At 48.1% G+C, this 22535-nt stretch overlaps 1 protein-coding gene across 1 annotated transcript in view; it reads right to left on the reverse strand.

Moving 5' to 3' along the window:
* The window catches only part of LOC132397103 (CD151 antigen-like), a 59189-nt gene extending 56506 nt beyond the window's left edge, over window positions 1–2683 (reverse strand). The window contains exon 1 of the mRNA XM_059975400.1: window positions 2544–2683. The gene's annotated coding sequence lies outside the window, so the exon portion shown is untranslated. The remainder of the gene's footprint in view (window positions 1–2543) is intronic.
* Window positions 2684–22535: the final 19852 nt, after the last annotated feature.

Here is a 22535-nt window from a genome sequence, read left to right on the forward strand (position 1 = left end):
CCGGCCGGTCCATTGTACTGAGCGGATTCCAAATCACTTTGTGAGAAGCAGCAAGATATTGCTTCACAGGTCAGAGATTAAACTACACTCACTGAAGTTCTTCACCAGAAACTGAAATCTGAACTAAAATAGAACGCGATGCCTTACTGTGTTTGAACAGTACAGTACAGGAAGTGGCCTTTCAGATCATAATGTCTGCACCAACTATGATGCCAAATTAAACCTCGTTCCGGACAGGAACAAGACAGGCCCTTCAGAACGTAACAGTGCATCAAACTAATTAATCCAATCACACCAAGCCCCTGGTCCATACCCCTTCATTTCTCCGAAGTGCCTCTCTAAGAGCTTCTTAAACACATCCATTGTACCTGTCTCCAGCACTATCCCTAGCAACACATTCGAAACACCCACCACTTGGTGCAAGAACTTCCCTTTCACGTTTCCCCCCTCTGACTTCAAATGAATGTTCTCTAGTATTGGACATTTATACGTATACCTCTTGACTCCCTGCATATCTCACTGTCTATCACATGCCCCAACTGTGCCTGCTTTCACAATACTCCTGGCAACATGTTCAAAGCTGAGACACAGGACAGACCAAACAAACCCTAAACACACCTTTCCATACCGACAACCTCCAGTAGGCCCTGGTGGTTGTGGACGGAGGCAAGTGTGGAAGAGGACACAAATTCTCCCTGGGAAAAACATAACAATGTTTAATGGGCCCTCAGTGCTTGCTGTAATTCCCATCAGATGAGGGGGCACTTAAACCTACACAGGAACAACAGAACAATGACTGTACCGATGGTAATGGGACAACATGCACTCTTTCAGTCTTGCAACAAGGCATGAGATGTAGCATGGCATCCCCTCTACACCAGCATCTCCACTGACGCACCACCCAATGGGATCTGCTGGTACTACGAAGCTGTGGATGGGCCTCAACATAAATCTGGTTGAGGGTAATTGCCCATCAGAAGCTGCTGAGTAAGTGAAAGAGGCTCAGGGGTGTGGAAGAAACCAGGTAAAGAGAGCCCGTGTTGACCTGATGGGCCAAATGGCCTCCCTCAACGTTGTGGGTGAGGAAACAGCACAGGATCACCCTGGGATGGTTGGGTCAGAAGATCAGCGGCAGACCTTCAGCCATCTGTACCGTGACTAGGGAAGAGTGAGTTGTGAAAGGCCCACATTCTCCCCACCCCCAGTCTCACCGGGCTTTGTCCAGAACAACCCAGAGCAACACTCTGACAGAATGTGAACTCCCCAGGGTCACACACACTGGCCATGGAGCAGATCTCCCCAGGATCACACACACTGGTCGGGGAGTAGATCTCCCCAGGGTCACACACACTGGCCATGGAGCAGATCTCCCCAGGGTCACACACACACTGGTCGGGGAGTAGATTTCCCCAGGGTCACACACAAACTGATCGGGGAGTAGATCTCCCCAGGATCACACACTGGCATGGAGCAGATCTCCCCAGGGTCACACACACTGGCCATGGAGCAGATCTCCCCAGGGTCACACACACACTGGTCAGGGAGCAGATCTCCCCGGGGTCACACACACTGGTCGGGGAGTAGATCTCCCCGGGGTCACACACACTGGTCGGGGAGTAGATCTCCCCAGGGTCACACACACACACTGGTCAGGGAGCAGATCTCCCCGGGGTCACACACACACTGGTCAGGGAGCAGATCTCCCCAGGGTCACACACACTGGCCATGGAGCAGATCTCCCCAGGGTCACACACACACTGGTCAGGGAGCAGATCTCCCCGGGGTCACACACACTGGTCGGGGAGTAGATCTCCCCGGGGTCACACACACTGGTCGGGGAGTAGATCTCCCCAGGGTCACACACACACACTGGTCAGGGAGCAGATCTCCCCGGGGTCACACACACACTGGTCAGGGAGCAGATCTCCCCGGGGTCACACACACACTGGTCAGGGAGCAGATCTCCCCAGGGTCACACACACTGGTCGGGGAGTAGATCTCCCCAGGGTCACACACACACACTGGTCAGGGAGCAGATCTCCCCAGGGTCACACACACACACTGGTCAGGGAGCAGATCTCCCCGGGGTCACACACACACTGGTCGGGGAGTAGATCTCCCCGGGGTCACACACACACTGGTCAGGGAGCAGATCTCCCCGGGGTCACACACACACTGGTCGGGGAGTAGATCTCCCCAGGATCACACACACACACTGGTCAGGGAGTAGATCTCCCCAGGGTCACACACACACTGGTCAGGGAGCAGATCTCCCCGGGGTCACACACACACTGGTCAGGGAGCAGATCTCCCCAGGGTCACACACACCAATACACCGGCTTGTTTAATACATGCACGGAGGATCCCGAATGCCAGGCATTGCAGGAAACGATCCCAGCGCCAGAGCCGACAAAACAAAACCGCACGCAGCGCAGCAACAGATGGGAGCCCGGAGTTTGGCGTCGCTGAGCCAAAGTTCCGATCGCCGGCGGGGGCCGACCGGCAACCCGCCCCGCCCCAGCCCAGCTCCCCACGGCGCTTACCCGAGTTCTTCGTCCGGTCCCGGGCCGCAGCGAAACTGACTGGCTGGAAAGCGAGGCGGCTGACAAAGGAGACGAGGAAGCCCAGCCCCCGGAGCCGAGCGCAGCGGGGCGGGGCGGGGAGGGGAGGGGAGGGACCGGCCGCTCCGGGGCTGGCCCATCGCTGAACCCGGCCCACGGCGCCGATCCGGCTCGCTCGCCCCTGTGGGGAGGGGCACGCTGGGGAGAAGTAGTAAAGTGGTGGAGAAAGAACATGGGGCGAGGATGTGAATCGCCATTCGGGTCTTGGTCACCACCCGGCAGCCTTACAGATTGTGGATAAACTCTATTCCTTCAAGTTATCTACAAGACATACAGAATAGCACAGGACTCTCGAAATGTTGTCCGGTCTGTACATAGTGTTATCACGTTGTTACATTCTGCGTACACAACATCACTTCCACTCTTTGAACAATGTGTCCCGACCCGAGTGTACAGGGGCCGGAGGGCTTTGGGTTCCAGTCCTTCCCCAGAGGGCCCATCTTCAGCAGCTGCTGTGCCGGCTGAGTGCGAGAGGGGCCGTGTACCTGGCTCCGACTTGCCCCTCTTGGAACTGCTGTCAGTACATTATAAACAGGGCTTGAGGTTTTTTTTTTGGAAGCAGTTACGGTAAAATTATGAAAATGCCAACCCAAATTCAATCAATATCACCGATAAAAACCCCCACCAACAAAGAAAGATACATTCTGTCAGTGCTGAAAATCCAGGGCAACAAACACACAATGCCGAAAGAACTTGGCAAGTCAGGCAGTATCTGTGGAAGGGAATAAACAACGTTTTCGGCTGAGTCTCTTCAAGAAGACTAGCAAACTGTTGTTTGGCCTTTCAACCTATTACAGTATACACAAGCTGCCAATGGAAACCTTGGACAGTAGCGTCACGGGGCGAGTAACATTCAGAAATATGCGCAGCTGTCAGATGGTAAGAAATAAACACGTTCACCGTGGTATTTTATACAATTTGGGTTTCTAGTCTGAAATTTTGATCCTACCCTTCTGAGAAACATTGTCTTGAACAGTCAACGCAACCCTGCAGCTTGCAATCAGACAAAACTAAATTACACTGTATAAAGATCAAAAATTGAAATATCCCGAGTCCTCCTTTCAATAAAACAAAGCTGTGAAGAGTGGGAAGTTTAATTGGGATCTGTGACCGGTTACCCCTTTACCCTGGGGATCTGTGATACTAATCCCTCTTTACCCTGGGGATCTGTGACAGTAATCCCTCTTTACCCTGGGGATCTGTGACAGTAATCCCCCTTTACCCTGGGGATCTGTGACAGTAATCCCTCTTTACCCTGGGGATCTGTGACTGGTTCCCCCTTTCCCCTGGGGATCTGTGACACTAATCCCCCTTTATCCTGGGGATCTGTGAATGTAATCCCTCTTTACCCTGGGGATCTGTGATCGGTTCCCCCTTTACCCTGGGGATCTGTGACAGTAATCCCCCTTTCCCCTGGGGATCTGTGACTGGTTCCCCCTTTCCCCTGGGGATCTGCGACCGGTTCCCCCTTTACCCTGGGGATCTGTGATACTAATCCCTCTTTACCCTGGGGATCTGCGACCGGTTCCCCCTTTACCCTGGGGATCTGTGACAGTAATCCCCCTTTACCCTGGGGATCTGTGACAGTAATCCCTCTTTACCCTGGGGATCTGTGACTGGTTCCCCCTTTCCCCTGGGGATCTGTGACAGTAATCCCTCTTTACCCTGGGGATCTGTGACTGGTTCCCCCTTTCCCCTGGGGATCTGTGACACTAATCCCCCTTTATCCTGGGGATCTGTGAATGTAATCCCTCTTTACCCTGGGGATCTGTGATCGGTTCCCCCTTTACCCTGGGGATCTGTGACAGTAATCCCCCTTTCCCCTGGGGATCTGTGACTGGTTCCCCCTTTCCCCTGGGGATCTGCGACCGGTTCCCCCTTTACCCTGGGGATCTGTGATACTAATCCCTCTTTACCCTGGGGATCTGCGACCGGTTCCCCCTTTACCCTGGAGATCTGTGACAGTAATCCCCCTTTACCCTGGGGATCTGTGACTGGTTCCCCCTTTCCCCTGGGGATCTGTGACAGTAATCCCTCTTTACCCTGGGGATCTGTGACTGGTTCCCCCTTTCCCCTGGGGATCTGTGACACTAATCCCCCTTTATCCTGGGGATCTGTGAATGTAATCCCTCTTTACCCTGGGGATCTGTGATCGGTTCCCCCTTTACCCTGGGGATCTGTGACAGTAATCCCCCTTTCCCCTGGGGATCTGTGACTGGTTCCCCCTTTCCCCTGGGGATCTGCGACCGGTTCCCCCTTTACCCTGGGGATCTGTGATACTAATCCCTCTTTACCCTGGGGATCTGCGACCGGTTCCCCCTTTACCCTGCGGATCTGTGACAGTAATCCCCCTTTACCCTGGGGATCTGTGACTGGTTCCCCCTTTACCCTGGGGATCTGTGACCATAATCCCCTTTTACCCTGGGGATCTGTGACCGGTTCCCCCTTTACCCTGGGGATCTGAGCGGAAAGTTCTGTACAGAGCTGTAGCAGCTTTTTGAGTCACTTTACGGGCTCTGCCATTGCTGCTGTTGGATTGAATCAGTGGTGAGTGCGGGAGATCACCCTCTATCTGGGTGTATGTAAGAGCTGGTTCTGAGATTCTGGTTGCACTAGCTGCCTGCTCCTGATCTTTGGTCACCTAGTGCAGAGCGAGGAGGATGTAGGTGGGTCAGGAGATCTGGGCTGTTTGTTCCCGTACCTGGCCAAAGTGCCCATTCTTTGGTTTAGCGGCAGGCCTGCCCCTTCTGGGATCATAGCCGTGCCTGTCTGTCCCTGGAGAAAGAATACGCAGTACAGTATCCACATTACCGAGGGGTCTCCAGGACTGGTGGATCTACAGGAACACGAGTACGTTCTGGATAGAGGTGACTGTGGTGTAATTGACACCGTAAATAGTGTGAATCATGAATTATTTAATAAGGCAGTGCTGTAATCACTGAATAAACATGCCTGATGTAAGGGGGAAAGAATCTGTTGCATTTTAATGTTGTTTTTACTTATGAGTGCATCTGTTGGGTTCGTTTTCCTTTGCTAAGTACAGTATCAGGGACCTATTCCCCACCCATTTTCATCAACCCAACCCACAAACTCTTCCAGCTGTTACCATCCAGGAAACGGTACCGCAGCATAAAAGCCAGAACCAACAGGCTCCGACGGCTCCTTCCACCAGGCCAGCAGACTGATGAACTCATGCTGATATAATTGTATTTCTATGTTATGTTGAGTGTTGTGTTGTTTATCTTACTGTATTTACGACAAATTACTATAATTTGCACATTGAGATGGAAACGTAAAGATTTTTACTCCTCATGTTTGTGAAGGATGTGAGTAATAAAGTCAATTCAGTTCACAGATTCCCCAGTGTCCATTTTAGCTGGAAATTCAATTCCATGTGAAGCAGTGGGGAGGAGGTGGGAAGTGCTTGGCCAGATACAAAACTACTCTACTTAGGGGGGGACCTGCTTCCAAGAGTAGCTACTGAGCATGCACCGACACCAAAGAAAGGAACTTCTCTCTGCAAAGAGCAAGCAGAACAGAACTCAGCTGAGGAATGTGTGGATGGAGAATGCGTGGTCTATGATAGAGTCAGGATGGAATGCTGAGTCTGTAGGAAGGGATGGTGTCGATTTGTTGAAAGCTCAGCAGAAATGAGAAGACAACCATTTCATACTTCCTTATGAAATAGAGGGAAGCCATTTGGCCATCTCTAGCTCTCGGAGTATTCGCACCCCACATTAATTTCCCGTTTAACTATTTGCCTCGCATTTCCATCCGTTCTGCACTATTTGTAGCTTACTGTGCCCCGTTAACCTGCCAGCACACACGTCTTTAGGAAGTGGGGAGAAACCAGCGTTGTTACAGGGAGGCTGCAAACTCCATGCAGTCAGCTGGTAAGGTTAGGATCGAACAGGGTCTTTGGATCCGTGCTAACCACTGGACAGCTGTGTTCACCTGTACGAGAGGCTTCGTTGTGTAACGACACGACTAGTCTTGTCTGCTGCTTTGGAGTTACATTGTTTTCCAAGAAAGTCTTGGGTTTTATAGAGTTATTTATATTAGCAGGATACATTGCAGGAATTTGCTTTCTATTCGCCAGAGCGAGTGAGGTGGAGGGGGGTGGATTTGACAAGGTGCTCAAGGTAACAGACACAACTGATTCTGCAGTTGCTGGAAATCCTGAGCGACACACATGAAATCTGCAGGATCTCAGCAGCTCAGGCAGCATCCACAGAAACATCAGTCAGTGTTTTGGGTCATCAGGACCACCTGAAATGTTAACTGTCCATTTCACTCCACAGAGGCTGCTGACCTGCTGAGTGACTCCAGCATTTTGTGTGTGTGTTGCTCACACTGTGAAGCAGTTTTCTCTGGTAGGGAACCATGAACAGTGGAAGGGGTGAACTTGCTATCGGAGCTGGAGAGGAGCCACTGACATTGACATATTATAATGACAGCATGATCCACATTACAAGGAGCCTGGGGATGAGAACATTTCTTCCTCAGGCCCACCTCCAAGACTCCCAGACAGTGATCAGGACTTTTGTTAGAAAGGGCATTGGGAGCTGGAATCTGCAGAGCAGGTAAACCCTAATCAGGTGGTGGAGGACAAATTACTTCCTCTTCTTATCCTCCGCAGCTCACAGAGGCTCAAAACTAGACGTGGCTGACAGTGAACAGGGTAGGGCAGCCTGTGAAGAAACACTTGTTTGTTGGTTACTAAAACCCCATTGAAGTTGTGTGCTCAAACCCCCCAGCACCTCCTTGCTCTGCTGTTTCCCTGCAGTATTGGAGAGTCAAACAAACACTGCCTTTACAGGAGACATCCCTGCTGCTCACCACAGGAACAAAACCATCAGTGTGTAGATTGCTTCTTCAAGAAATCACAATGATGTCCTTTGTTTGCATCTCAATAGTTTAACTAATGTACAAACTACACTGGGGGCATGGAGCCTGAATGAGATAGAGGACGGAGGGCGGGACTGAGAAATCAAAGGAGGGGGTGGAGAATAGAAACAAATAGAAAGAGGCACCAGGGAGATAGAAAGTGGCAAAGAGAGATGGAGAAAAATGTAAGGGCAGGTGAACAATAATGAGAAAAATGAAGCTGGGAGGAAGGAGAGACAGAGAGGTAGAGGTAGATGGAAAGTTCCAGACTGACAGAAATTGAGATTGATAGATTAGAAACACATTTTATATCACTCAGAATAAACCTTGCTGTGGACAGCTCCCACCCTCCTTAATAACTATGTACACAGTCCTTTTAAAGTGACTAATGCCTTAGGGCAGTTCACAGAAGAATTCAACAACAATAGATCCCAACTAGATAGGGGGAAATTCAGAAGGCACAGCCAGGAGCAAGGGTTGCCCATCCTGGTTCAATCTCTCAACAGCCCACAGCTGATTGTCTCTCTCAGCACCCTTACCCCTGGATTTCCTTATTATCCAGAAATCTATTAACCTCTTTACGCAGACACAACAGTTGAGCCCCTACAGTGCTCTGAGTGAAGAAATCTCTTCTTCTCACAGTTACTCCTTGTTCAGAGATTTCTACCCTGCTGTAATTAGACTTTTAAATGGTCCCAGTACGATAAGATGGACTCTCTACCTCGTTATGATCTTGCAGTTCACTGTTCACCTGAACTACACTTTCTCTGTCACTGTTACACTTTTATTCTGCATTGTTGTTCTAACTTGTTCTACCTCAACCCATTGTGCAAGTGGAACAAGAGCTACACCTGCCCCTACACCTCCTCCCTCACCACCATTCAGGGCCCCAAACAGTCCTTCCAGGTGAGGTGACACTTCACCTGTGAGTCCGTCGTGGTCGTCCATAGTGTGCAGAGCTGCTGGTGTGGCCTCCTGCATATTAGTGAATCCACTTTGCTGAGCCCTACAATCCATCCGTCAGGAAAATAGGAATCTCCCTGTTTCAATTCTACTTCCTATACCTATTACGATATGTCAATTCACGGCTTTCTCAACTGCCACGATGGGCCCACGCTCAGGTTGGAGGACCAACACCATGTATTCCGTCTGGGTAGCCTCCAACCTGATGGCATTGACATCGATTTCTCAAACTTCTGGTAACTGCTTGCCCCCCACTTATCCTTCACCATTCCTCATTCCCATTTTCCTCTTTCACCTTATCTCCTTACCTACTCATCATCTCCCTCTGGTGCACCTCCCCCTTCCCTTTCTCCCATGGCCTGTCCTCTCCTACCAGGTTCCCCCTCCTCCTTCCCTTTCTCCCATGGCCTTCTGTCCTCTCCTACCAGGTTCCCCCTCCTCCTTCCCTTTCTCCCATGGCCTTCTGTCCTCTCCTACCAGGTTCCCCCTCCTCCTTCCCTTTCTCCCATGGCCTTCTGTCCTCTCCTACCAGGTTCCCCCTCCTCCTTCCCTTTCTCCCATGGCCTGTCCTCTCCTACCAGGTTCCCCCTCCTCCTTCCCTTTCTCCCATGGCCTTCTGTCCTCTCCTACCAGGTTCCCCCTCCTCCTTCCCTTTCTCCCATGGCCTTCTGTCCTCTCCTACCAGGTTCCCCCTCCTTCCCTTTCTCCCATGGCCTTCTGTCCTCTCCTACCAGGTTCCCCCTTCTCCGGCCCTTTCTCCCATGGCCTTCTGTCCTCTCCTACCAGGTTCCCCCTCCTCCTTCCCTTTCTCCCATGGCCTGTCCTCTCCTACCAGGTTCCCCCTCCTCCTTCCCTTTCTCCCATGGCCTTCTGTCCTCTCCTACCAGGTTCCCCCTCCTCCTTCCCTTTCTCCCATGGCCTTCTGTCCTCTCCTACCAGGTTCCCCCTCCTCCTTCCCTTTCTCCCATGGCCTTCTGTCCTCTCCTACCAGGTTCCCCCTCCTCCTTCCCTTTCTCCCATGGCCTGTCCTCTCCTACCAGGTTCCCCCTCCTCCTCCCCTTTCTCCCATGGCCTTCTGTCCTCTCCTACCAGGTTCCCCCTCCTCCTTCCCTTTCTCCCATGGCCTTCTGTCCTCTCCTACCAGGTTCCCCCTCCTCCTTCCCTTTCTCCCATGGCCTTCTGTCCTCTCCTACCAGGTTCCCCCTCCTCCTTCCCTTTCTCCCATGGCCTTCTGTCCTCTCCTACCAGGTTCCCCCTCCTCCTTCCCTTTCTCCCGTGGCCTTCTGTCCTCTCCTACCAGGTTCCCTCTTCTCCTTCCCTTTCTCCCATGGCCTTCTGTCCTCTCCTACCAGGTTCCCCCTCCTCCTTCCCTTTCTCCCATGGCCTTCTGTCCTCTCCTACCAGGTTCCCCCTCCTCCTTCCCTTTCTCCCATGGCCTTCTGTCCTCTCCTACCAGGTTCCCCCTCCTCCTTCCCTTTCTCCCATGGCCTTCTGTCCTCTCCTACCAGGTTCCCCCTCCTCCTTCCCTTTCTCCCATGGCCTTCTGTCCTCTCCTACCAGGTTCCCCCTTCTCCGGCCCTTTCTCCCATGGCCTTCTGTCCTCTCCTACCAGGTTCCCCCTCCTCCTTCCCTTTCTCCCATGGCCTTCTGTCCTCTCCTACCAGGTTCCCCCTCCTCCTTCCCTTTCTCCCATGGCCTTCTGTCCTCTCCTACCAGGTTCCCCCTCCTCCTTCCCTTTCTCCCATGGCCTTCTGTCCTCTCCTACCAGGTTCCCCCTCCTCCTTCCCTTTCTCCCATGGCCTTCTGTCCTCTTCCTACCAGGTTCCCCCTTCTCCGGCCCTTTCTCCCATGGCCTTCTGTCCTCTCCTACCAGGTTCCCCCTCCTCCTTCCCTTTCTCCCATGGCCTTCTGTCCTCTTCCTACCAGGTTCCCCCTTCTCCGGCCCTTTCTCTCTTTCACCAATCAGCTTCCCAGCTCTTTACTTCACCCCTCCCCCATCACCTGCCACCTGGTACTTCTTCCTCCCTCCCCCCCATCTTCTTACTCTGACTACTCGCCTTCCTTTCCTTTCCTGAAGAAGGGTCTCGGCCCAAAAAGTCAACTGTTCACTCTTTTCCATAGATGCTGCCTGGCTTGCTGAGTTCCCCCAGCATTTTGTGTGTGTGTTGCTTTGGATTTCCAGCATCTGCAGATTCTCTCTTGTCTGTGACACTGTGTAATGACCTGATCTGTATGAACAATATGCAAAGACAAGCTTTTCCCTGTATCTCAGTACATGTGCCAATTATAAGCCAATTCCATTTCTGATTTCAATACCCACTGGTTTGAGACTCCTTGACCTGGTCAAACATCCTCTGTGAATCAAACCTGTTTCAATGAGATCTCTGTTCTTCTAAACTCTGCGGAACATGGCCCCAGTTTACGTCTCACACATCAGACCCATTACTGGGACCCATCCAGTGAACTTTCATTGTGCTCCATCCACCAAGTACATCCCTTTTTAGTTAACAAGACCAAAACTGCACACAATACTCCAGGCACGGCCTCACTAATACAACTGTATTAGACTTCCCTACCCCTGTATTCAAATCATCTCTTAATAAAGGCTAACTCACCACTTGCTCTCTTAATCACCTAATACATGTGCATTGGCCTTCCATGACGTGTGTAGGTGTGGTGGTGTAACAATTTTCCACGCTCTACCATGCCCTTACCCACTCTGCTTATCTCCGTTCCCTTGAAGCCTCTTTGCATCCTGTCCATCCATACTTAGTACAAAGTATAAATCCACAAAGTATAGTATCCTGAGCAAACTTGGAACTATGTAATTTGGTTCCCTCAGCCAAAGTATTAATACAGTTTGTGAATAACTGGTCCAAGCACCAGAGCCTGTGATATTTTATTAGTTTCAACCTGCCAGCCTGACTCACAAAGACGAAGAGAATGGAAACAGGCCCTCTGTTCCAACTTGCCTGACTGAGCCCTTTCCGTCTATCTGCATTTGGCCCACAAACCTCTTCTATCTTTTGTAAGTCTCCAGATACATTTACAGTGGCAGTTTTACTTACCACAGCCACTTCCTCAGGCTGTTCATTCCACATACTCACCACCTTCTGTGTGAAAAATAATTCTCCTGTCAGCACTTTTAAATCTTCCCCTCCTCACTCTAAACACGCCCCCACCCTGAAGAAAAGGCTTTGGTAGTCCCTTTTCCTATCCTTTCATGATTTTATAAGCCTCTGTACTCCTTCTACACTTGAAGGGATAAAAAGCCTAAGCAGCTTTTCTTTATAACCCAAGCCCTCTAGTTCCAGTAACATCCTCATAAATCTTTGTTACTTTCCATCTTAATGAAACACTTTATATAGCAGGCAATCCAAATGTGAATCAACCAACATCTTGTACAGCTGTAACAGCAAGTTCAATGCCCTGACCGATGCAAGCCAACATGCCAACACCAAAGTTACCACCCCATCTACGTGCATCTCCACTTCCAGGGAACTATGTACCTGCACTACTAGATGCTGGCTCGGGCCCTGTGATTGACTATGTAATCCAGCCCTGGTTCACCTCACCAAAATACAACTCCTAACAGTTACCTGAATTAAACTGCATCTGCCATTCCTTGGCCAACTGGCCTATTTGATAAATATCCTTTAGTAATGGTATAACTTTAAAATTTTACAATGAGTTGGCTGGTCAAGATGGAGCCGAAATACAATGCTTCCTCGGTCAATATCTTCCAGATAATCCTTGAAGCTATTAATTTAATTTCTCGTAAGTCTGCTTTTTATCTTGAGTGTGTTTCTGGAACTGTCAGAGCCTCCAGTTTACAGTTTGGATATTGGTTGAGTGACCTTGTGCTCTGCTCTCTCTGAGAAGATTCCAGGAAGTGAGAGCAAATGGTCTCAAAGCAAAGAAGCTCAGAGACGTGGCTTGAGCCAGTGATCGACTTCAGTTCCCCAATTAAAGCGTTCATTAGTCGTCAATTAAAATGTTGAGGAAGACTGAAACATTGAGGTGAATGTGGAAGACGAGTGAGGGTTCAATGCCAAATACCTGCCTCATGATTGATGCTGTAACGGATCTCCCGGCTCTCCCTCTCTCTCCCCCTCTCTCTCTCCCTCTCTCTCTCTCTCTCTCTTCTCTCTCTCCCTTCCTCTCTCTCTCTCTTCTCTCTTGCTCCCTTCCTCTCTCTCTCCCCCTCACTCTCTCCCTTCCTCTCTCTCTCCCTTCCTCTCCCCTCTCTCTCTCCCTCTCCCCTCCCTGTCTCTCCCCTCTCCCCCTCTCTCTCCCTCTCTCTCTCTCCCTCCCTCCCTCTCTTTCACTCTCTCTCTTTCTCCCTCTCTTTCACTCTCTCTCTCCCCCTCTCTCCCTCTCTTTCAGTCTCTCTCCCCCTTTCTCACTCTCTCTCTTTCTCTCCCTCCCTCTCTCCCTCTCTCCCCCCACCTTTCTCTCTCTGTGCTGTCAGATGTTGTTACTGAAGTTCTGTGATTTATGGACCATGGACTCTTTCAGCTATTTGGTTTTTATATTTTGTGCTCCCACTCATTCTTTCTTGTTGCTGTTTGGTGAGCCTGTTAGTTTTTCATATGGGGGTGTGGTTGTTCTTGTTGCTGGTGCATCTTGTCAGTTTTTTTTTGGACAGGGAGGCTTTGGGGATTGATGATTGTGTTGTCTTTCTTTTTCATGCGGGGGTAGTGGATTTGATGTTTTTCTTGACTGACTGTGGTTTTCTGTTTCGTGACTATCTGGGGAAGATGAATCTCAGAGTTATATATGGATACAGACTTCGATAATAAATGAACTTTAGGTAACCTTCTTCAATGTTCACTGTGCCTCCAATTTTAATATCATCTGAAAATTTACTAATCAATCCCACCTACATTCTCATCCAAAGCACTAATTTAAAAGACAAGCAACAGATCCAGCATCAATGCCTGTAGCATAGGCTTCCAGTCTGTCTCCTACTGTAAGGCCAACTTTGTATCCAGTTGGCCAGCTCATCACGGATCCCTTGTATCTAACTTCTGAACTCACCTATCGTGTCATACCTCGTCAAAGGCCTTATTGAAGACAATTACTCATGAAATTCCACATTCCACCCTTTCCTCAGCTATCTTTTTGGCCACCTCTTCCCAATATGTAACTAAATTCATGAGAGATGATTTCTCATGCACAAAGCCTTGCTGTCTATCCCTAATCAGTCCTTGCTTTTCCAAATGACTGTAGATCCTGTCTCTCAGAATCTCATCCACCAAAGAGGGAGGTCTTAAGCATTGCCTTAAAGGTGGAAAGAAGAGTTGAGGCTTTGTGGTAGGTCAGAGATTGGGGGTGGGGGCGCGGATTTACAACGGGAATACCTCAGAGCACAGAAAACTGCCAGTTGAAGATGGCAGCAATGAAAAACTGGAGAGTCCAGAAGTTTAGATTTGGAGAAGCACAGGGATTTCAGGGAATGTGAGCGGGTTGCAGAGGCAGAGACATCAACCGCGTGAAGGGAAATCAGAACAAGGATGTCAATTTTAAAGGTAAGGCTTACCACAAGCCAGTTCAGAATCAGGTTTAATATCACTGGGGTACTGTATGTCATGAAATTCGTTGTTCTGCGGCAGCAGTACATAAAAACTATATTTACTGCATGTAAATCAAATAAGTAGTGCAGAAAAAGAGCCAGGAATAGTGAGGCAGTGTTTCATGGGTTGTCTGTTCAGAAACAGAGGGGAAGAAGCTGTTGAGTGTGTGTCTTCAGGCTCCTGTACCTCCTCCTGGGTGTTAGACATAAGCAGAGACCATGTCCTGAATGATGGAGTCTTAATGACGGATGCACCTTTTTGAGGCATAGGCTTTTGAAGGGGCACTGGATGCTGGGGAGGCGAGTGCCCATGATGGAGCCAACTGAGTTTGCAACTCTCTGCAGCCTTTTGTTGATATTGTGCAGTGGCCCTCTGTATCAGATGGTGATGCAGCCCGGTAAAGTTTTCTACACGGAACATCTGTAGAAATTTGCTAGAGTCTCTGGTGACATGTCCTAGGGGGAGCATTTACTACTGCTGTTCAGGAGGATTTAAACTAATGTGGCGGGGGGGGGGGGGGGAAACAAGTGCAGAGAGACAGAAGGGTGTAAAATGAGGGTAGAAGCAAAAAGTAGTAAGGTGAAAAGTAAAAGTGGCAGGCAGGCAAATCCAGGGCAAAAATGAAAAAGGGCCACTTTTCATTATAATTGTATAAGGGCTAAGAGAGTTGTAAAAACAAGCCTGAAGGCTTTGTGTGTCAATGCAAGGAGCATTCGTAACAAGGTGGATGAATTGAATGTGCAGATAGTTATTAATGAATATGATATAGTTGGGATCATAGAGACATGGCTCCAGGGTGACCAAGGATGGGAGCTCAACATCCAGGGATATTCAATATTCAGGAGGGATAGACGGGAAAGAAAAGGAGGTGGGGTAGCGTTGCTGTTTAGAGAGGAGATTAACACAATAGAAAGGAAGGACATTAGCCTGGAGGATGTGGAATCGATATGGGTAGAGCTGCATAACACTAAGGGGCAGAAAACGCCGGTGGGAGTTGTGTACAGGCCACATAACAGTAGTAGTGAGGTTGGGGATGGCATTAAACAGGAAATTAGAAATGTGTGCAATAAAGGAACAGCAGTTATAATGGGTGACTTCAATCTACATATAGATTGGGTGAACCAAATTGGTAAGGGTGCTGAGGAAGAGGATTTCTTGGAATGTATACGGGATGGTTTTCTGAACCAACATGTTGAGGAACCAACTAGAGAGCAGGCCATTCTAGACTGGGTATTGAGCAATGAGGAAGGGTTAGTTAGCAATCTTGTCGTGTGAGGCCCCTTGGGTAAGAGTGACCATAATATGGTGGAATTCTTCATTAAGATGGAGAGTGACATAGTTAATTCAGAAACAAAGGTTCTGAACTTAAAGAAGGGTAACTTTGAAGGTATGAGACGTGAATTAGCTAAGATAGACTGGCAAATGATACTTAAAGGGTTGACGGTGGATATGCAATGGCAAGCATTTAAGGATCGCATGGATGAACTATGAAAAGTGTTCATCCCAGTTTGGCAAAAGAATAATCCGGGGAAGGTAGTGCACCCGTGGCTGACAAGGGAAATTAGGGATAGTATCAAGTCCAAGGAAGAAACATACAAATTAGCCAGAAAAAGCGGCACACCCGAGGACTGGGAGAAATTCAAAGTCCAGCAGAGGAGGACAAAGGGCTTAATTAGGGAAGGGAAAAAAGATTATGAGAGAAAGCTGGCAGGGAACATAAAAACTGACTGTAAAAGCTTTTATAGATATGTGAAAAGAATAAGATTGGTTAAGACAAATGTAGGTCCCTTACAGTCAGAAACAAGTGAATCGATCATGGGGAACAAGGACATGGCAGACCAATTGAATAACTACTTTGGTTCTGTCTTCACTAAGGAGGACATAAATAATCTTCCGGAAATAGTAGGGGACCGAGGGTCTAGTGAGATGGAGGAACTGAGGGAAATACATGTTAGTAGGGAAGTGGTGTTGGGTAAATTGAAGGGATTAAAGGCAGATAAATCCCCAGGGCCAGATGGTCTGCATCCCAGAGTGCTTAAGGAAGTAGCCCAAGAAATAGTGGATGCATTAGTGATAATTTTTCAAAACTCCTTAGATTCTGGATTAGTTCCTGAGGATTGGAGGGTGGCTAATGTAACCCCACTTTTTAAAAAAGCAGGGAGAGAGAAACCGGGGAATTATAGACTGCTTAGCCTGACATCGGTGGTGGGGAAAATGCTAGAGTCGGTTATCGAAGATGTGATAACAGCACATTTGGAAAGAGGTGAAATCATCAGACAAAGTCAGCATAGATTTGTGAAAGGAAAGTTATGTCTGACGAATCTTATAGAATTTTTTGAAGATGTAACTAGGAGAGTGGATAGGGGAGAACCAGTGGATGTGGTATATTTGGATTTTCAAAAGGCTTTTGACAAGGTCCCACACAGGAGATTAGTGTGCAAACTAAAAGCACACAGTATTGGGGGTATGGTATTGGTTGGCAAACAGGAAGCAAAGAGTGGGAATAAACAGGACCTTTTCAGATCGGCAGGCAGTGACTAGTGGGGTACCGCAAGGCTCAGTGCTGGGACCCCAGTTATTTACAATATATATTAATGATTTAGACGAGGGAATTAAATGCAGCATCTCCAACTCTGCAGATGACATGAAGCTGGGTGGCGGTGTTAGCTGTGTGGAGGATGCTAAGAGGATGCAGGGTGACTTGGATAAGTTAGGTGAGTGGGCAAATTCATGGCAGATGCAATTTAATGTGGATAAATGTGAGGTTATCCACTTTGGTTGTAAGAGCAGGAAAACAGATTATTATCTGAATGGTGGCCAATTAGGAAAAGGGGAGGTGCAACGAGATCTGGGTGTCATTGTACACCAGTCATTGAAAGTGGGCATGCAGGTACAGCCGGTGGTGAAAAAGGCGAAATGGTATGTTGGCATTCATAGCAAAAGGATTTGAGTACAGAGCAGGTAGGTTCTAGTGCAGTTGTAGACCACACCTAGAATATTGTGTGCAGTTTTGGTTCCCTAATCTGAGGAAAGACTTTCTTGCCATAGAGGGAGTACAAAGAAAGTTCACCAGATTGATTCCTGGGATGGCAGGACTTTCATATGAAGAAAGACTGGATCAACTAGGTTTATACTCTCTGGAATTTAGAAGATTGAGGGGGGATCTTATTGAAACGTATAAAATTCTAAAGGGATTGGACAGGCTAGATGCAGGAAGATTGTTTCCGATGTTGGGGAAGTCCAGAATGAGGGGTCACAGTTTAAGGATAAAGTGGAAGCCTTTTAGGACTGAGATGAGGAAAAACTTCTTCACACGGAGAGTGGTGAATCTGTGGAATTCTCTGCCACAGGAAACAGTTGAGGCCAGTTCATTGGCTGTATTTAAGAGGGAGTTAGATATGGCCCTTGCGGCTAAAGGAATCAGGGATATGGAGAGAAAGCAAGTACAGGGCTCTGAGTTGGATGATCAGCCATGAACATACTGAATGGCAGGGCAGGCTTGAAGGGCCGAATGGTCTACTCCTGCACCTATTTTCTATGTTTCTATGTCAAATCTCCTCAAACTCCAAATAAAATTTAACCACTGCAATGCCTTCTTTGTAATTGCGTCAATATATTGTGTCCAGGATAGATATTCAGAGATGTTGACACACAGAAATTTGGAACTGCTCACCCTTTCCACTGCTGATCCCTCGCTGAGAACTGATTTGTGCTCCCTTGACTTCCCCTTCCTGAAGACCACAATCAATTCCTTGGTCTTACTGACATTGAGTTCAAGGTTGTTGTTGTGACACCACTCAACCAGCAGATTTATCTCGCTCCTGTATGCCTCTTTGTCACCAACTGAAGTTCTGCCGACAATAGTTGTGTCTTGGGTAAACTTGTAGAGGGCATTTGAGTTGTGCCTACACAATAATGGGTGTAGAGAGAGTAGTGCATGCGTTGCATAGGAGTTGATCATCTGCAAGAAGATGTCATTTCAAATCCGCACTGACTGCAATCTCCTGATGAGGAAGTCAAGGATCCGGTTGCAGAGGGAGGTACAGAGGCCCAGGCTTTGCAGCTTGTTGACTAGTACTGAGAATATGATGGTGTTGAACACTGAGCTGAAATTGATAAGCAGCACCCCTTGATCTTTCCCCTCACTGGTTTTTCACCTGGCACCTTCCCCCTCCCCCTACCTTCTTTATAGGGCCCCTGCCCCCTCCTTCTTCAGTCCTGACGAAGGGTCTTGGCCCGAGACGTTGACTGTTCATTTCCACGGATGCTGAGTTCCTCCAGCATGTTGTGCATGTTGCTTTGACCCCAGTATCTGCAGAGTATTTTGTGTTTTGATAAGCAGCAGCCTGATGTAGGTATTGCTGTTGCTCAGACAGCCCAAGGCAAATTAGAGAGCCAATGAGATTGCACCTGCTGTACACCTGTTGTGGCAATAGGCGAACTGCAGTGGGCCCAGGTCCTGGCTTAGGCAGGGGGTGATTCTGGCCATGACCAAGCTCTCAAACACTTCATCACAAATACATGTGAGCACAACTCGGTGATGGCCATTGAGGAAGCTCACCCTGCTCTTCTTGGGCACTGGTATGATTGACGCCTCTTTGAAGCAGGTGGGAACCTCCGACTGCAGTATTGAGAGACTGAAGATGTTCCTGAACGCCCCCACCAGCTGGTTGGCATAGGTTTGTAGTGCCCTACCGGGTACCCGATTGGGTCCTGATGCCTTGTGAGGTTCACCTTCCTGAAAGACGGTCTGCCAACGGCCTCTGAGACAGAGATAACAGGGTGACCAGCTGCTGCAGGGATTCCCACAGGTGTAGTTTTACTCTCCCTGTCAAAGCCTGCAGAAAAAGCATTGAATTCATCTGGGAGTGAAGCAACACAGCCATTTGTGATATTAGGTTTTGCCTTGCAGACAAAAAGCAAGAAAAACATATTATGCATACATTATACAAAATGATACAAGAAAGAACATTCTGTAACCTGCCCTGGGCCCAGCACATCGAAGCAATCATGAGGACTGCAGGCTTTACTTTCTTAGGAAGTTAAGGAGGTTCAGCTTGTCACCCAACACTCTAACAAACTTGTACAGATGTACTGTTGGAAGTATCCTGCCGGGTTGCATCATGGTCTGCTACAGAATTTCAAATACACTGGAACGTAGTGGACTCAACCTAATACATCATGCACACCCCTCCCCTCCATCGGTAGTATCTACAGGAGGCACTGCCTCAAAAGAGCAGCACCCATCTTCAAAGATCCTCACCATCTAGGCCAAGCCATCTTCTCAGCTACCATCAAGCAGGAGATACAGAAGCCTGAAGCCCCACACCACCGGGTAAAAGAACAGCTACATTCTCAACCATTCAGTCCTTGGGCCAAATAGCAGAACCCCAATCACAATAGTTCAGTAACACTATGTCTGCTTTTCTCTAAAATGTTTTCTGTTCCAATCATGTTCTTTCTTGTAAAAATTATGCATAGTTTACATTTAATTAGTTTTTACTCGTGCCAGTGATGCTGCTACTAATGTACACATACGTGTACTCGAGCATGTGACAATAAACCTGACTTGGACTTTGAGAATTGTAGTGCAAAGTGGTCACAGTGTTAAACTGTAGTGATCAGGGCCGTGCAGGGTGACTGAAGATCTGAATGACTGAAGGAAGTAGCTGGTCCTGAACCTGGTGATATGGGGCTTCAGCCTTCAGTATCTCCAGCCTGACCTGATGGCAGCAGAGAAGATGTCTTGCACTGGATTTGATGATAGATGTTGCCTCCTGCAGATATTTGTCTTGTATTCACACTAATCTTTTTCAGTTTGACATCTCCCGGGCACTTGCTTCTCCCAGCATCTTCGATTAGATCTCTGCCGTTGTTTCCATTCTCCTGCTTCCTTCTGCATCCGCTCACTTGGCCAAATCTTTGCTGATATATCCACAACAGTCCATATAACCATATTACAATTCCAGCACAGAAACTGGCCATCTCGGCCCTTCTGGTCCGTGCCGAATGCTTACTCTCACCTCGTCCCACTGACCCACACTCAGCCCATAACACTTCATTTCTTTCCTGTCCATATACCTATCCAATTTTTTTTTAATGACAATACCGAACCTGCCACTACCACTTTTACTGGAAGCTCATTCCACACAGCTACCACTCCCTGAGTAAAGAAGTTCCCCCTCGTGTTACCCCTAAACTTTTGCCCCTTAACTCTCATGTCCTCTTGTTTGAATCTCCCCTAGTCTCAATGGAAAAAGCCTATCCACGTCAACTCTATCTATCCCCCTCATAATTTTAAATACCTCTATCAAGTCCTCCCTCAACCTTCTACGCTCCAAAGAATAAAGACCTAACTTGTTCAAACTTTCTCTGTAACTTAGGTGCTGAAACCCAGGTAACATTCTAGTAAATCTTCCCTGTACTCTCTCTATTTTGGTGACATCTTTCCTATAATTTGGTGACCAGAACTGTACACAATACTCCAAATTCGGCCTTACTAATGCCTTGTACAATTTTAACATTACATCCCAACTCCTATTCTCAATGCTCTGATTTATAAAGGCCAGCATACCAAAAGCTTTCTTCACCACCCTATCCACATGAGATTCCACCTTCAGGGAACTATGCACCATTATTCCTAGATCACTCTGTTCTACTGCATTCTTCAATGCCCTACCATTTACCATGTATGTCCTATTTTGATTAGTCCTACCAAAATGAAGCACCTCACACTTATCAGCATTAAACTCCATCTGCCATCTTTCAGCCCACTCTTCTAACTGGCCTAAATCTCTCTGCAAGCTTTGAAAACCGACTTCATTATCCACAACACAACCTATCTTAGTATCATCTGCATACTTACTAATCCAATTTACCACCCCATCATCCAGATCATTAATGTATATGACAAACAACATTGGACCCAATACAGATCCCTGAGGCACACCACTAGTGACCGGCCTCCAACCTGACAATCCACCACTACTCTCTGGCATCTCCCATCCAGCCACTTTGAATCCATTTTACTACTTCAATATTAATACCTAACGATTGAACCTTCCTAACTAACCTTCCATGCGGACCCTTGTCAAAGGCCTTACTGAAGTCCGTACAGACACATCCACTTTTGAGATTCTAACTGTTTGGGCATTCTGCTTGATATATTCACTGCCCCATACCTTCTGTTGTCAGCTGCTCTAATCCCCTTTACAACTATTACTCCTTATCCCTCAGCCTACCCACAACCCTGGTGATCTCGGCTCCCACATCAAAGTCTTGAAATGGTTGATCTTTCACTGCCAGCTTCACCTGGGTCTTGATCTCAGCCGCCAAAATCACAGCCATGAGGCAAGGATGCGGCATGTGAAAGGTGTGTTTTGGAGGCTGTGGAATCTGAGGGACACCTTCTTGACCTTCATCAACATGCCTGGAGCAGTGGAGGATGACACAGAGAATGTCACTTGTCTTTGCCCTGTGAAGAAATTCAGGAAATGAGTTGTACATCTTTGGGATGTGGGAGGAACACACATGATCACAGGGAGAATGTGTAAACTCTTCACAGGCATAAGGCCAAGCACAAAACTGCAGAAGGTCGCAGTCCAACAACAGCACAGAAGGACATACCAGAAGGGTTGGTGAAGAGGCGCAGGTCGCAGTGCAAGCAACGACGAATATCGGTCCCACGTTATAACTTGACAAGCATTTGACAAGGGACTGTGTTCTATGGAGTTCAGAAAGCATAAACGTAAACATTCTGAGATCTGATGGCACAGGCTCAGAATAAAAGGAACTGTCTTTAAAACTGAGGTGAGGAAATGTTTGTCTAGTGAGTGGTAAAACTGTGGAATTCATTGCCACAGAGGGCTGTGGAAGCCAAGTCATTGGATGTATTTCAGGCAGAGATTGATAGATTCTCGATTGGTAAGGGGGTTATGTATTATGGGGATAAGGCAGAAGTAGGTGGTGTGAATAAAGCACAGCCATGACTGAATGGCTCAATGGGCTGAGAAGCTAATTTCTGCTCCTATATCGTCTGCTGTTACGATCTTATAGGCATTTCCACAAAGCTACGTTAGAACTTAGAATGCAGAACAGTGGAGCGAAGGAACAGGCCCTTCGACCCATCATGTTTGTGCTAACCATGATGCTAATTTCCTCTGCCTGTGCATGGTCTAAATTGCTCCATTCCCTGACGGTCCTTGTGCCTGCCTAAATCTCTGTTGAACATTACTATTGTGTTGCTTCTTATGCTAGGGTTAATGATGCCTCCTCAAGAATCACTTGAGCTGAAAACCATCCAGTTGTCATTGCTTCTGATAAAACAAACAGGAACAGGACTAAAGCTCTGGTGAGAGAGTTCAAGTTAGAACAGAGGACAGCACAGCGAACAATTCTGGATTGTTAGATGAGCCAACGCTAGTTGGCAGATAGTCAAAGAGATCAGAGAAGTGAGTGTCAGGCTCAGAGGGAAGTAGGGGAGATAGGG

The sequence above is a fragment of the Hypanus sabinus genome, chromosome 7 (assembly GCF_030144855.1).
Source record: "Hypanus sabinus isolate sHypSab1 chromosome 7, sHypSab1.hap1, whole genome shotgun sequence".
Lineage (NCBI taxonomy): Eukaryota > Metazoa > Chordata > Chondrichthyes > Myliobatiformes > Dasyatidae > Hypanus > Hypanus sabinus.